Source organism: Erinaceus europaeus, chromosome 12, assembly GCF_950295315.1.
Source record: "Erinaceus europaeus chromosome 12, mEriEur2.1, whole genome shotgun sequence".
NCBI classification, from domain to species: domain Eukaryota; kingdom Metazoa; phylum Chordata; class Mammalia; order Eulipotyphla; family Erinaceidae; genus Erinaceus; species Erinaceus europaeus.
In genome coordinates this window covers 91,091,784-91,104,453 of record NC_080173.1, presented here as the reverse complement: position 1 = coordinate 91,104,453, position 12,670 = coordinate 91,091,784, and the positions used below count along the sequence as shown (strand labels likewise).

General features: G+C 41.9%; 1 protein-coding gene and 1 long non-coding RNA gene across 6 annotated transcripts in view; one reads left to right on the top strand and one right to left on the bottom strand.

Moving 5' to 3' along the window:
• ARHGAP44 (Rho GTPase activating protein 44) overlaps window positions 1–12,670 on the bottom strand; it is a 202,981-nt gene that overhangs the window by 121,174 nt on the left and 69,137 nt on the right. The window lies entirely within an intron of this gene.
• On the top strand, window positions 1,410–12,018 carry LOC132541756 (uncharacterized). The gene is made up of 3 exons (XR_009552853.1): window positions 1,410–1,494; window positions 10,280–10,415; window positions 11,223–12,018. It is a non-coding gene; the product is annotated as an uncharacterized LOC132541756 (long non-coding RNA).

Sequence of the window (12,670 nt, the reverse complement as noted above, 5' to 3'; positions counted from 1 at the left end):
GTTTAAGGAACCCGGTACGAAACCCTGGCTCCCCACCTGCAGGGGGAGTCGTTTCACAGGCGGAGAGGCAGGTCTGCAGGTGTCTGTCTTTCTCTCCCCCTCTCTGTCTTCCCCTCCTCTCTCCATTTCTCTCTGTCCTATTCAACAACAATGACAGCAATGGAAGCAATAATCATAACTACAACAACGATAAAACAACCAGGGCAACAAAAGGGGGGAGAATAGCCTCCAGGAGCAGTGGATTCGTGGTGTAAACACTAAGCCCTAGCAATAACCCTGGAGTCAAAAAAACAAACAAACAAACAAACAAAAACTTCTCCAATACTGCTCCACTACCTTCAAACGATACAACTTTCACACCCCAGTCACTCTCACGTCTTCAGAAACACCTAGTTTTCTTGGTTTCACTTCAGTTTTACAGACAAGCATGCACATGGGGCTGAGACAGAAGTAATGGCAATGTGATAGATAGCCCAAGCGTGATGGAACCCATCATTACTGGACTAGTGGACAATAAAAAATAAGATGGTGCGGGCGGTGTGAGAAGACACTGCCCCTTGCATTCAAGTGACAAGTTCAGGTATGTGACTTGCCAGCTGACAATTTTTGCAAAGAGTCTTTTGCTGGACTGTAACATAGCTGAAGCATGACGAGTGAAGAGGTCCCTGTGGGGACTCTCCTGAACAAGGAGAATAGGACACCGGAGTCCCCAGAAGCAGGGCTCCCTGAATGTTCCTCTATGTCTCACCCAGAAATAGGTTCCCATTACTATCAAGTCTTCAACTCCTCCTCCCATCAAACCTTCTTACACCCAACCCTTTCCTCCCTGGAGCCTCTTTCAGGGTTGCTATAGGATTTGGAGAAAGAAGGCAAGCAAGCAGGTCAGACCAACCGCAGATGCATGCTGACTCTGGTCATCGCAATGCTCACTCCCCTTGCCTGTTGAGACGGCAGAAGCAGTTTTACAACCTCTGTCTCCTTCTTCTTGTGTCACTCTGCTGGACTGCAGCCTTCTGGTAAAGGCTCCTGCTTGCCTGCTCACTGTCGTGACACTCAGCAGCTTGTTTCTAAATCTAGCCTCTCACCCTCGCTGAGCTCAGAAGAAAAGGGCCCTGCCTCCAGTCCTGTACTGACCCTTTGTCATGCCAAATCACAGGGCAGCTCTGAAAAGGCCAAACAGCAGCATGTCACGGAGAGACTGAGGCATGGTTTTTACAGATAACAGAGAATCACTAGGAAGTCAGGGCAGGGGGTTGGGGGGGGGGGTGTCGGGGGGTGGGGGGAGGCACAGAGGGGACAACAGATGGGGCTGGGGTGCTCAGGCGGCCAAGCAAACCCAGGGAATTAGGACGTGTAATTGGTGAAGAGGCAAGGAGAAACAAAGGGAAGTCCAATGGGAGGAGATCCTGGCATGCAGCTGAAGACTGGCAGCTAAGTCAGGAACCAGGAAATCTGCAGGAAGTGAAGGTGCCAAGAAGCTACACGGGAGATCAGGTTTGTAGCCATGCCAGGAAGCTCCCTTGATACCAGGAAACCAGGATAATGCTCTGTCTGTCTCCGGGGGGATTTTATAGACAGTAAGTAGATTTGGGTAACTGAGATACTGAGATACTGAACACATGAGATTGCAGGGTCAGAAGCAGAAGCATTCCTGGCATGACACCCCACTTGTACAACCTCAAGGCCCTTATTCTTCTGCTCCCTCCCTCATTATCTAAATCCGACTTCTGTGGCTGTTCCTTTTCTCATTAGAGACTCAACTGTATTTTTTTAAAATTTAATTTAATTTAATTTTTTAAACTATCAGGGTTGTCATTGGGGCTCGGTGCCTACCTGACAAATGACACCAACCTCCATGGTCATTTTTATTTTCCCCTTACTTTTTCATCTGATAGAATGAAATTGAGAAGGGAGGGGAAGATAGAGGAGAGAAAAAAATAGAAAGCTGGGGGGGGGGGGGCGGGCGGTGGCGTACCCAGTTAAGCACACATAGTAGGAAATTCAATGGCCTGCATAAGGACCCAGGTTCAAGTCCCTGGCTCCCCACCTGCAGGAGGGACGCCTCACAAATAGCAAAGCAGGTCTGCAGGTGTCCATTTTTCTCTCCCTCTCTATCTCCCCCACCCCTCTCCATTTCTCTCTGTCTTATCCAATTAAATGGAAAAAGTGGCAGCCAGGAGCAGTGGATTTATAGGGCCGGTACAGAGCCCCAGTGATAACCCTGGAGGCAAATAAAATAAAATAAAATAAAATAAAATAAAATAAAATAAAATAAAATAAAATAAAATAAAAAATAGAAAGCTGTAGACATGCTTCATCACTCAGAAATCTTTTCTCTGTAGATGGAGATTGGGAGTTTGAATCCAGGCCCTTGAACATTAGGTCAAGTCTGTGCTAAACCAAGTGAGCTACCACCACCCAGTCCCTTGTCTCTAATACATATATCCTCCAGCGCTACCACCAAGGCTTGGTGCCCACACTCTGAATCCACTGCTCCTGGAAACCATTTTTCCCATTTTGTATCTATTGTTGTTACTGTTGTTGTTATTGGCTAGAACAGAAAGGAATTGAAAGAAGAATGGAAGACAACGAGGGGGAGAGAAAGACAGACACCTTCAGATCTGTTTCATTGCTTTTGAAGCGACTCCTCTGTAGGTGGGGAACTTGGGGCTCGAACCGGGATCCTTATGCCGGTCCTTGTACTTCGTGCCATGTGTGCTTACCCTGCTGCACTATGGCCCAGCTCCTATTTTTTTAAAAGTTATTTTTTATTTTTATATTTATTTATTTTCCCTTTTGTTGCCCTTGTTGTTTTATTATTGTAGTTATTGTTGTTCTTGATGTCATCGTTGTTGGTTGGATAGGACAGAGAGAAATGGAGAGAGGAGGGGAAGACAGAGAGGGGGAGAGAAAGATAGACACTTGCAGACTTGCTTCACCACCTGTGAAGCGACTCCCCTGCAGGTGGGGAGCCGGGGGCTTGAACCGGATCCTTTCGCCTATTCTTGTGCTTTGCGCCACGTGCGCTTAACCCACTGCGCTACCGCCCAACTCCCCTTTTTTCAATAATTATTGGCAGTCTGCTTCGTCTCCCTTATCCAAATTCTATCTCCTTAGAGTTGACTGGAGGGGGTCAGGCCCCGAGCAATTCATTACAGTTTCTATTAGGTGCTTTAATGCTTACTATGCTGCCATGAACATACCAATATGTAAACACAGGAAACCCGATCCTCAAAATACTAAATGGAATGGTATTCCTCATACTCACCAGGATGTCTTCCTTTGTAAACGATATGTTTTAATTTTCCATTTAAAGAAGCTCATATGAGGGGCCAGGTGGTGGCGCACCTGGTTGAGCACACATATTACAATGTGCAAGGACCCAGGTTTGAGTCCTGGTCCCTACCTGTAGGGGGAAATCTTTGCCAAGTGGTGAAGCAGTGCTGCAGGTGTATGTCTGTCTCTCCCCCTCTTTATTTCCCCCTTCCCTCTGGATTTCTGGCTGTCTCTATCCAATAAATAAAGATAATTTTAAAAAGAAGCTCATATATTACCAATAACCATTTTTTTTCTTAAAAAAATAAAGAAAGGGGGTTGGGTGGTAGCGCAGCGGGTTAGGCGCATATGGCGCAAAGCGCAAGGACCCATGTAAGGATCCCAGTTCCTTACTGGGGAGTCACCTCACAGGTGGTGAAGCAGGTCCACAGGTGTCTATCTTTCTCTCCCCCTCTGTCTTCCCCTCCTCTCTCCATTTCTGTCTGTTCTATCCAACAACAATGACATCAATAACAATAATAATAACTACAACAACAATAAAACAAACAAGGGCAACAAAAAGGAAATAAGTAAATAAATATTTTTTAAAAAGAAGCAAAAAGTAGCATGGAAAAAGATATATATATATATATATATATATATATATATATATATATATATATATGGTTTGTTTTTTTCCCTTTAGACCAGAGCACTGCTTACTTAACTCTGGCTTACGCAGGTGCCAAGGATTGAACCAGGGAACACCAAGCTTCAAGCTGTATCCCAGGTGCAATAAAAATATATTTGTACTGTACTCAAAATAGATGTCATTTATATACATCTAAATTTATATAAATATAAAATAAAATCCATAGGACCAGCAGAATGTGTGGAGTATGTACTTTAGCAGGGCTGTAATCCCAGCTTTATGCGGGAGCGTCTAGGAAGCTCCATGGGCAATGGGAGGATGTTACTTTTTCCAAAATTTTAGAAAAATATTCATGGAAGAAAATGGGCCTGGGAGTGGTGGTATCACACATATGCTAGGCCCCAACAACCCATTAAAAAAAGGGAGCCAGATGGTGCTGCACTGGATTAAAGTGAGTATTAGTACTAAGCGCAAGGACCCGCTCGAGAATCTGGTTCGATTTCCCCGGCTCCCCACCTGCAGGGTGGTTGCTTCACAAGTGTTGAAGCAGGTCTGCAGGTGTCTATCTTTCTCTCCCATTTTCTGTCTCCCCCTCCTCTCTCCATTTATTTCTGTCCTATCCAAAGAGGGGGGATCTTAACCAAGGTGAATACATGTTTTAAAATATTTATTTCTCTGAGAAAGGAAAGAGAGAGGGAAGGAGGGAGGGAGGGAGAGAGAGAGAGAGAGAGAGAGAGGAGAGGGAGAAAGAGACAGATACTAGTACACAACTCTGATCCTAGGATAGCATGCATACAAGTCCTTTGCTCTACCAGTAAGCGACCACTCTGTCTGCAAGTACCATATATATATATATATATATATATATATATATATATATATATATATATATATATATATGCCAAGTCCCGTGTGAGTGTGTGTGAGTGTGTGTGTGTGTGTGTGTGTGTTCATGTAGTAGGGTTTCTTCAGACCACAAAGCAATTCTTTGAAACTCCAGCTGGGAGCTGAGTGTCTTACAATTCCACTCAGTACCTCTCTCCACTCCTATATGTGGTGATATGGAAGCCAGCAAAGAAGTAGTGATGTTTAGGGGGCCAGGTGGTGGCATACCTGGCTAGGCACACACTTACAACACACAAGGACCCAGGTTCAAGCCCCTGGTCCCCTTTTGCAGGGGGAAATCTTCACGAGGGATGGATCAGGGCTGCAGATGTCTCTCTGACTCTCTCCCTCTCTGTCTCTCCCTCCCCTCTCAATTCCTATCTGTCTCTATTCAGTAATAAATAAAAACATTAAATTAAAAAAAGTGATGTTTAACAGAGCATGGGAATGGCCTTCACATCTTCCTACTACCTGTCTACAGGTAAGTGGACCTTGGCCAAGATAATCTTGTCCACTGCATATCATAAGTTAAGGGTATCTTACAGGTCAACAAAATTGAGTAAGGCAGCTACAGCTTCCAAAAATAAACCCCAAACAACAACTACAACAACAAATAAATAAAAGGTGTTCTGTTCTTTGTCCCTTCATTATTTCAAAGTTACATCCTACTGATATTTAATATTTGAAGTGAAAAACAATGGGGGGAACATACAATCTTGTCACTAGTAAGGTCTGACTTGGTGCCTGGCTTTTTATCAAGTATCTCTGGGTTATAATTTGTTGCAATCTATTTCATATCCACATCTGTAAAAATGGAGCTGGTTGAAAAATGCTCTCTTGAGTTTTCTACACTTTTAAGATGTGATCATTTTATATTTATCCCTTGACAACACTTTTTATGTCAATGACATTCATCTTTGGCAATACGTACCAATTCCTATCCTAGCAGGCAAAAGTGAATCTGGTGCCTTGAATAGAAGCATAAGGGGGAAAAAAATCTGAATGCTCTTTTATTGGCAAAATTTCAGTCTGGATAAAATGAACATTTCAATGACAGATAAACTGAATCATCACAGAATCATTTACCCAAACCAACATTCCTGGACAACCAACTATATCCTGCTTAGCCACATAATATCAAATGCTACCTGAAGAAAGGGAGGCCAAATTATTCTTGAGAAAACATTTTTAAAATTTTTTATTTATAAAAAGGAAACACTGACAAAAACCAAGGAATAAGAGGGGGATAACTCCATACAATTCCCACCACCAGAACTCCGTATCCCATCCCCTCCCATGATAGATTTCCTATTCTATATCCCTCTGGGAATGTTGTGACCCCAACAGGAATTTGGGACTATTAGTATATGAATGAAGTCAGCCTGAGGCAGGACACACAGAGAAGGGAAAGTATAAAATACAGGACTTAGAGCAGGTTACTCTCTTTGGCTGCTGCTGCTTCTCCTCGTCAGAAGCATCTTGGCAGAGGTGTGGCATGTAGCCACCATGGCTCCTTCTCCTGCGAACTGAACACGTGTGACTCTGCTAGCCAGTAAACGTTTAGACCCCTCTACAGCCATGAGCAACCTTTACCAGAGCTGATAATTGTTTATTTTATGGGACTAAACTTTTGATAACTATACTCAGACTTCATGGACCTGGCGTACTCTTAACACTTGATGATAAGTGCTTATTTTCCTTCTACCTGTTTCACCCTAAAAAACCTTGTATTGTTTAAACCAGTTCCCAGCTCCCCGCTGTGAATCCTTTTATGTGCAGCAGCCCCCAACCAACCCCTTTTTAAGTTAAATTACAACATGGGAATATGGACCCAGAGTCATTATGGGATGCAGGAGGTGGAAGGTCTGGCTTCTGTAATTGCTTCCCCGCTGAACATGGGCGTTGACAAGTTGGTCCATACTCCCAATCTCTCTCTCTCTTTCTCTAGTGGGGCAGGGTTCTGGGGAAGCGGGGCTCCAGGACACATTGGTGGGTTTGTCTGCCCAGGGAAGTCCGGTTGGCATCATGTTAGCATCTGCAACCTGCACCATAATAGTTTTGTTGTTTTTTTGTTTTTTTTTTGATCTGGCAGGAAGTAATATTTCAGAAAGCAAATACTCTTAAAGCCTTCTTGTTAATCTGCTCAGGCTTGGATTTGGGCAACTTGTACTGATTAGCAAGAGCAGAGTTAAATCGGATCAGATACATCCAAAGTGAACACACTAGCACCTAACAACAACAGCAACAAAAACAGAAATCAGAAGGAAAGACTGGGTTACTTGACAAGCATCAGAAATCAGAGAGATCAGGTTCCAGAGTGCAAACCACAATTCAAACTGGAAGCAGAAAATCAAAATTAAGTTAATACGCCAAGTCAAAGGCTACCAGTATGTTTTTTCAAAGTGTCAGTCTTTGTAAGCACCAAGCACAGAGAGGCCTAAGGTCAGGCTAGAAGGGGTAGTTAAATGTTGCATTACACAGTTCTCTCTCCCGTGCTTCCTAACAAATGCAAAAAAAGTGCTTTCATGTGTTCTTTTAAAATTTTTTAATAAGCTTTACTTATTTATTGGATAGAGACAGCCAGAAATCAAGAGGGAAGTGGGTGATAGAGAGGGAGACAGACAGAAAGACACCTGCAGCTTTGTTTCACCACTTGTAAAGCTTTCTCCCTGCAGGTGGGAACGGGGGTGGGGGGAGGGTGTGTGGCTCAAACATCTGGGCTCAACCAGGTGTGCCACCACCCAACCCCTTCTTTTTTTTTGCCACTGAAAATTATTTATTAAAAAAAAAAAGCAAGAGTCACTTAAAAAAATCTGAATTTATCTTGGAAGTGGAGGTGGGAGCAGAATAAAGCATAACAGGTGGAGGGGCAGATGGTGGGAGGAAAGAGCCTTGATGTATAGTTCCTGGGAAGAATCCATTCTCAGTATAATGGGAAAGAAACTTTTTTTTAAAAGTTTGCTCTGTGTAACATGAATTCGAATGTTTGCTTATGTCTTTGAATCTGAATGCTAAAAAAAAAAAAAAAAAACATTGTTACAATGTATAAGGACTCAGATTTGAACCCCCAGTCGCCACCCGCATAGGGAAAGCTTCAGGAGTGGTGAAGCAGTGCTGCAGGTGTCTCTCTGTCTCCCTCTCTATCTCGCTCAATTTCTGGCAGTCTCTATACAATAAATAAATAAAGATAATTTTTTAAAAATTAAAAAAACAAACTTCTATTTATTGTGCCATCCGAGAAGGGATGATACTGCCCGACAAGAAATTGTTTTGAGAACTTTCAGAGATCTTAGACTCTGGAAGAGGGTGAAGCAGATGAGGGGTTTCTGAGGCATAGACATGCCTTAAAACAGAGAGAGAGAGAGAGAGAGAGAGAGAGAGAGAGAGAAAGAGAGAGAGAGGGAGAGAGAGGGAGGGAGAGAGAGTTTGGCAATCAATTCCTAGTATATTCTGATATCACACACACAAAAAAACAACTAAAAACTACCGGCTTTGTCATGAATAACAGAAAAGAACTGTGTCAGCAAGAATACTTGCAGGATACTCATATTCAGACCCAATCAACACATTTAATCAAATGTGAGATGTGAGTGGGACTGAGGCTGACAGTGTGGCTGAAGTAGCACACAGTGTCTCCATGCAGAAATAAGAAATCATTTCCAAGGCTGGAAATCTACACCCAGAGGCCATTAAGGAAGTCCTAGGGAAGATGACGACTTGAAAAGCAGCACTTCTACTTTCTGATTCAATGCTTTTATGGATGTTATATTTAACTGAGAGTGATCCAGACCGTATATTGGGATGTCAGATCAGTCATGACAATTTTTTTGCATAGAATGGCATTGAAAAATATAGCATGACTTTTCCAACGACCCAACAGAACATGATTTTTCTTCTTTTTTTTTTTTTATCTTTTTTATTTCTTTCTTTTTATTTATTGGAAGGTTAATGGTATATAGTACAGTTGTTGACACATGGGGACAAATTTTTAAAATTTTTTTATTTATAAAATGGAAACATTGACAAGACCATAGGATAAGAGGGGTACAATTCCAACCAACTGGACTTCCGTGGGCACACAACCCCATCAATGTGTCCTGGAGCCCTGCTTCCCCAGAACATGATTTTTTCATCCTATTTCATTGGCAAGTAGCAGGTTACAAGAAATCAGCTTATATTTATCATTCAGGGAGTCGGGCGGTACCGCAGTGGGTTAAGCGCAGGTGGCACAAAGCGCAAGGACCCGCGGAAGGATCCCGGTTCGAGCCCCTGGCTCCCCACCTGCAGGGGCGTCGCTTCACAGGCAGTGAAACAAGCCTACAGGTGTCTGTCTTTCTCTCCCCATCTCTGTCTTCCCCTCTTCTCTCCATTTCTCTCTGCCCTATCCAACAACAACAACAATAGTAACTACAACAATAAAAAAAAAAAAAAACAAGGGCAACAAAAGGGAATAAATAAATTTAAAAATTTAAAAAATCTTTATATTTATCATTCAATATTATATTCTATGCGATTCCTGCATGTTTGCTCACCTCTGAATACTTACTGGGGCTGGGGGATAGCATAATGGTTATGCAAAAAGTCCTTCATGCCTGAGGCATCAAAGGTCCCAGATTCAATCCCCAGCACCACCACTAACCAGAACTAAGCAGTGCTCTGGTAAAAAAAAAAAAAAAAAAAAAAAAGAAAGAAAAAGAGAAAAAAAAAGAAAGAAAAATGTCAGGGGACAGGCAGTGGTGTGTACAAGGACCCAGGTTCAAGTCCGAGGTCCCCACCTGCAGGACGGAAGCTTCACAAGTTGCGAAGCAGGGCTACAGGTGTCTCTCTTTCTCTCCCCTCCTCAATTTCTGTCTCTATCCAATAATAAATAAATAGAATGTTAAAATTATTAAAAAAAACTTAATAGCTACATGATACATATGATTCCACTATAATGTAATAACATGTTTTCTTGAAAATTACACAGTATGTGCACTACCACCTAAAAGGAAAATACAGGATTTTTAATGCAATGTTACCAGAGCATTAACACTAACTATATAAAAATTGGCAACTAGGACAGGGGTAAAGCCTACTTAAATCCAAATTTCCATTAAAAGAAAGAAAGAAAAACCCACTAAATTAGGTCTTTTACCTAAAGGAAGACGATGACTAGCTTATAGGATGGAGTAGGGATGACTAAGGCTCAGATATAGAGATAAAAGCAAAATGCAGAGAGATCATGGAGAGCCTCTTGCCCTACTCCTGTCACTCACGCACTTCCAAGGTCAAGTTCTACCAAAAGAAAGAATACGTATCATGACCAGTAGTTTCTTCCTCCACAGTTGGGTGTGTCAACTGTGTTAGTATCTTCTGTGTTCAGCTCTAGTTGATTGGCCTAAGAAAACGTGAACACGTTGGGGAAATTGCCTTTCCAACAATGCCATGCCCACTCATTACTTTTTTCTGCACAGTTCTGCACAGTTTCTCTATTCCTTTTCATTTCAGAAAGAGCAAGAGAGAAGAGAACCACCACAGCACTGCTCCACCATCCGAGGAGCTTTCTCAGACGCCACGAGGCTTCCATGCAGTACCAGGGTTTGAACCTGGGTCCTCAGAACTAGTAAGGCATGTGCTCTACCAGGTGAGCTAACTCTCAGCATTTATTAGCCTTTCAGTGCTACTTTGTAGCGAACTAGTACTGACAGCCCTAATAACTATTTGGTAGACCTTTATGTGCCAAGTTAGGTAGCTCAAATTGTGTGTTATATATAGTACAATGAGCTAAAAATAGAAACAAGATAGAATTTAGAAAGCGAACTGCCACTTCAACAAGTTTTTCAGTACTTAGCAATTACTTCGTAGATGAACCCCAGACTACAAATGCCATGACAGAGACTTCTTTTTTAATTTTGAAAAATTTTATTAGTGAGTATATATTGATTTACACAATTAGGGGCTGGGTGGTGGTATACCTGGCTGAGCACACAAGTTACACTCAAGAACCCGGGTTTGAGCCCCCAGGCCCCACCTGAACGGGGAAAGCTTTACAAGTGATGAAGCAGTGCTGCAGGTGTCTCTGTCTGTCTTGCTCTCTATCACGCCCTTCTCTCTCAATTTCTGACTATCTCTATCTATCCAATAAATAAATAAATACCAAGCAATTAAACATTTAAATGTCACAAAATTATAAGACAACAGGGGTATAAATTCTGCACTGTTCTTACCACCAGAGTTCTGTACCAGCAATCCCTCCAATGGAAACATCAGTAGTTCTCCCAGGGTTTCAGATATGGGTTGACTATTACTTATTTCTATAACTATCTGCCTATATTTATATATATATTTGCCCATTTTGTTCCATGGTCCCATCTTCTCTTCCTTTCTAAGTCATACCAACACTTATTACTACTTCCAAATGTTCTTCCTTTTTCCCCTCTTCTCTCTCCAGGTACTGATGGAACTGGAGTTCAGAGCCCTCTGGCCATCTTCCCTGCTGGGAGTTTGAACCAAGATTCAGAGAATTCTTTAGTCTCTTTCTAGCACCATAAAAGTTTTTCTCGAAGTGAGAAACCATTTAAAATTACCTTTGTAGCATGAGTCAACATGATTGATAAATGCAGTCAAAATGAATTTCAGCTGCTTAATTGAAGAGACTATGGAAACAAATACAAAGAAATTGTTCCCCAGTTGAAGTCAACCGGAGTCATCAGTGATCTAGTCTTTTCACTAGTTCTAATTCTACCTCTTTTACTTCATATATTTACCTCCAATAATGACACTACAAAAGGCCTCAAGGCATTTGAAGTTGTCTCAAGTTGTCGAGGTAATCAGAAACACTGCACAAACAGACTTCATTACCACTTCTTTGACAAAGGTTTATCCAGTTGAAAATTATTTCATGTTCAGCATAAAAAATAACGGTTTAAGTACATCATAGGGAATCTGTAGGATAAAATACTACCATTGAAATACTCCATTAATGAAATTGCTACCAAATAACGAAAAAGTACAATACATCTAAATGAGCTAATATATGTAATTATGGGTGGGGAGATAGAAAAAGGGTTATGAAAAAAAAGCTTTCAATGACCGAGGTTCAATGTCTCAGGTTCAATCCCCAACACCAACAAAAGTTAGAACTGAGTGTATAATGGGTAAAATAATAGAAAAAAAAAATCAAAAGATAAAATTCTGTGTAGAAGTTCAAATGTATAGCACGTGTCCATGTTTTTCAAGAATGGAGTGGAGATATATATATGTACACACACACACATGCACACGCACACGCACACACACACACAGAGGCGGGGGGCAGGTGCATGTGCAGCAAAAAGTATCCTGAGTACTATGTTAGGGGTAGGACCTTTTGAGAAGGGACAACTAGGCACTACACAGTTGGGGAAATGCTTACATGTTACACTTGGATGGGGTGTGGGATTTTGCCAAGGAATCTGGGGAAGGCAGAAGGAGGAGGAAGTGAAAAGTCTGTTGGGTCCTGGTGCATGATACTGGAAAAGACCGAAACTGGAAGTGAGAGTATTTTGCAGATACCTATCACAAACAGATGAGAAACTGTACCCACTTGTTAACAACTATACTGTAAATTATTAAAACCCCCCATAAAATGATGAAAAAAAAAGATGTGCCGTTAAATTAAGTTACTATGCTTGTGTGTTTTTCTTCTGATTTAAACAGAGTTAACCACTTTTTGTAGTAAGAATCTTCTTTCTGCCTACAGGGAGCCTTAGTATGCATTCTTTCAGTTAACTTTCTAAGCATCCCTAAGTACCCCTCCATCCAATAGCCACTAAAATACTTCCCTCCTGAAATGATTTTTCTCCCTGCATCCTGACTTTAGAGATAATGCCAGAAGTGGGGGGGGGGGTGAGTGGTGGT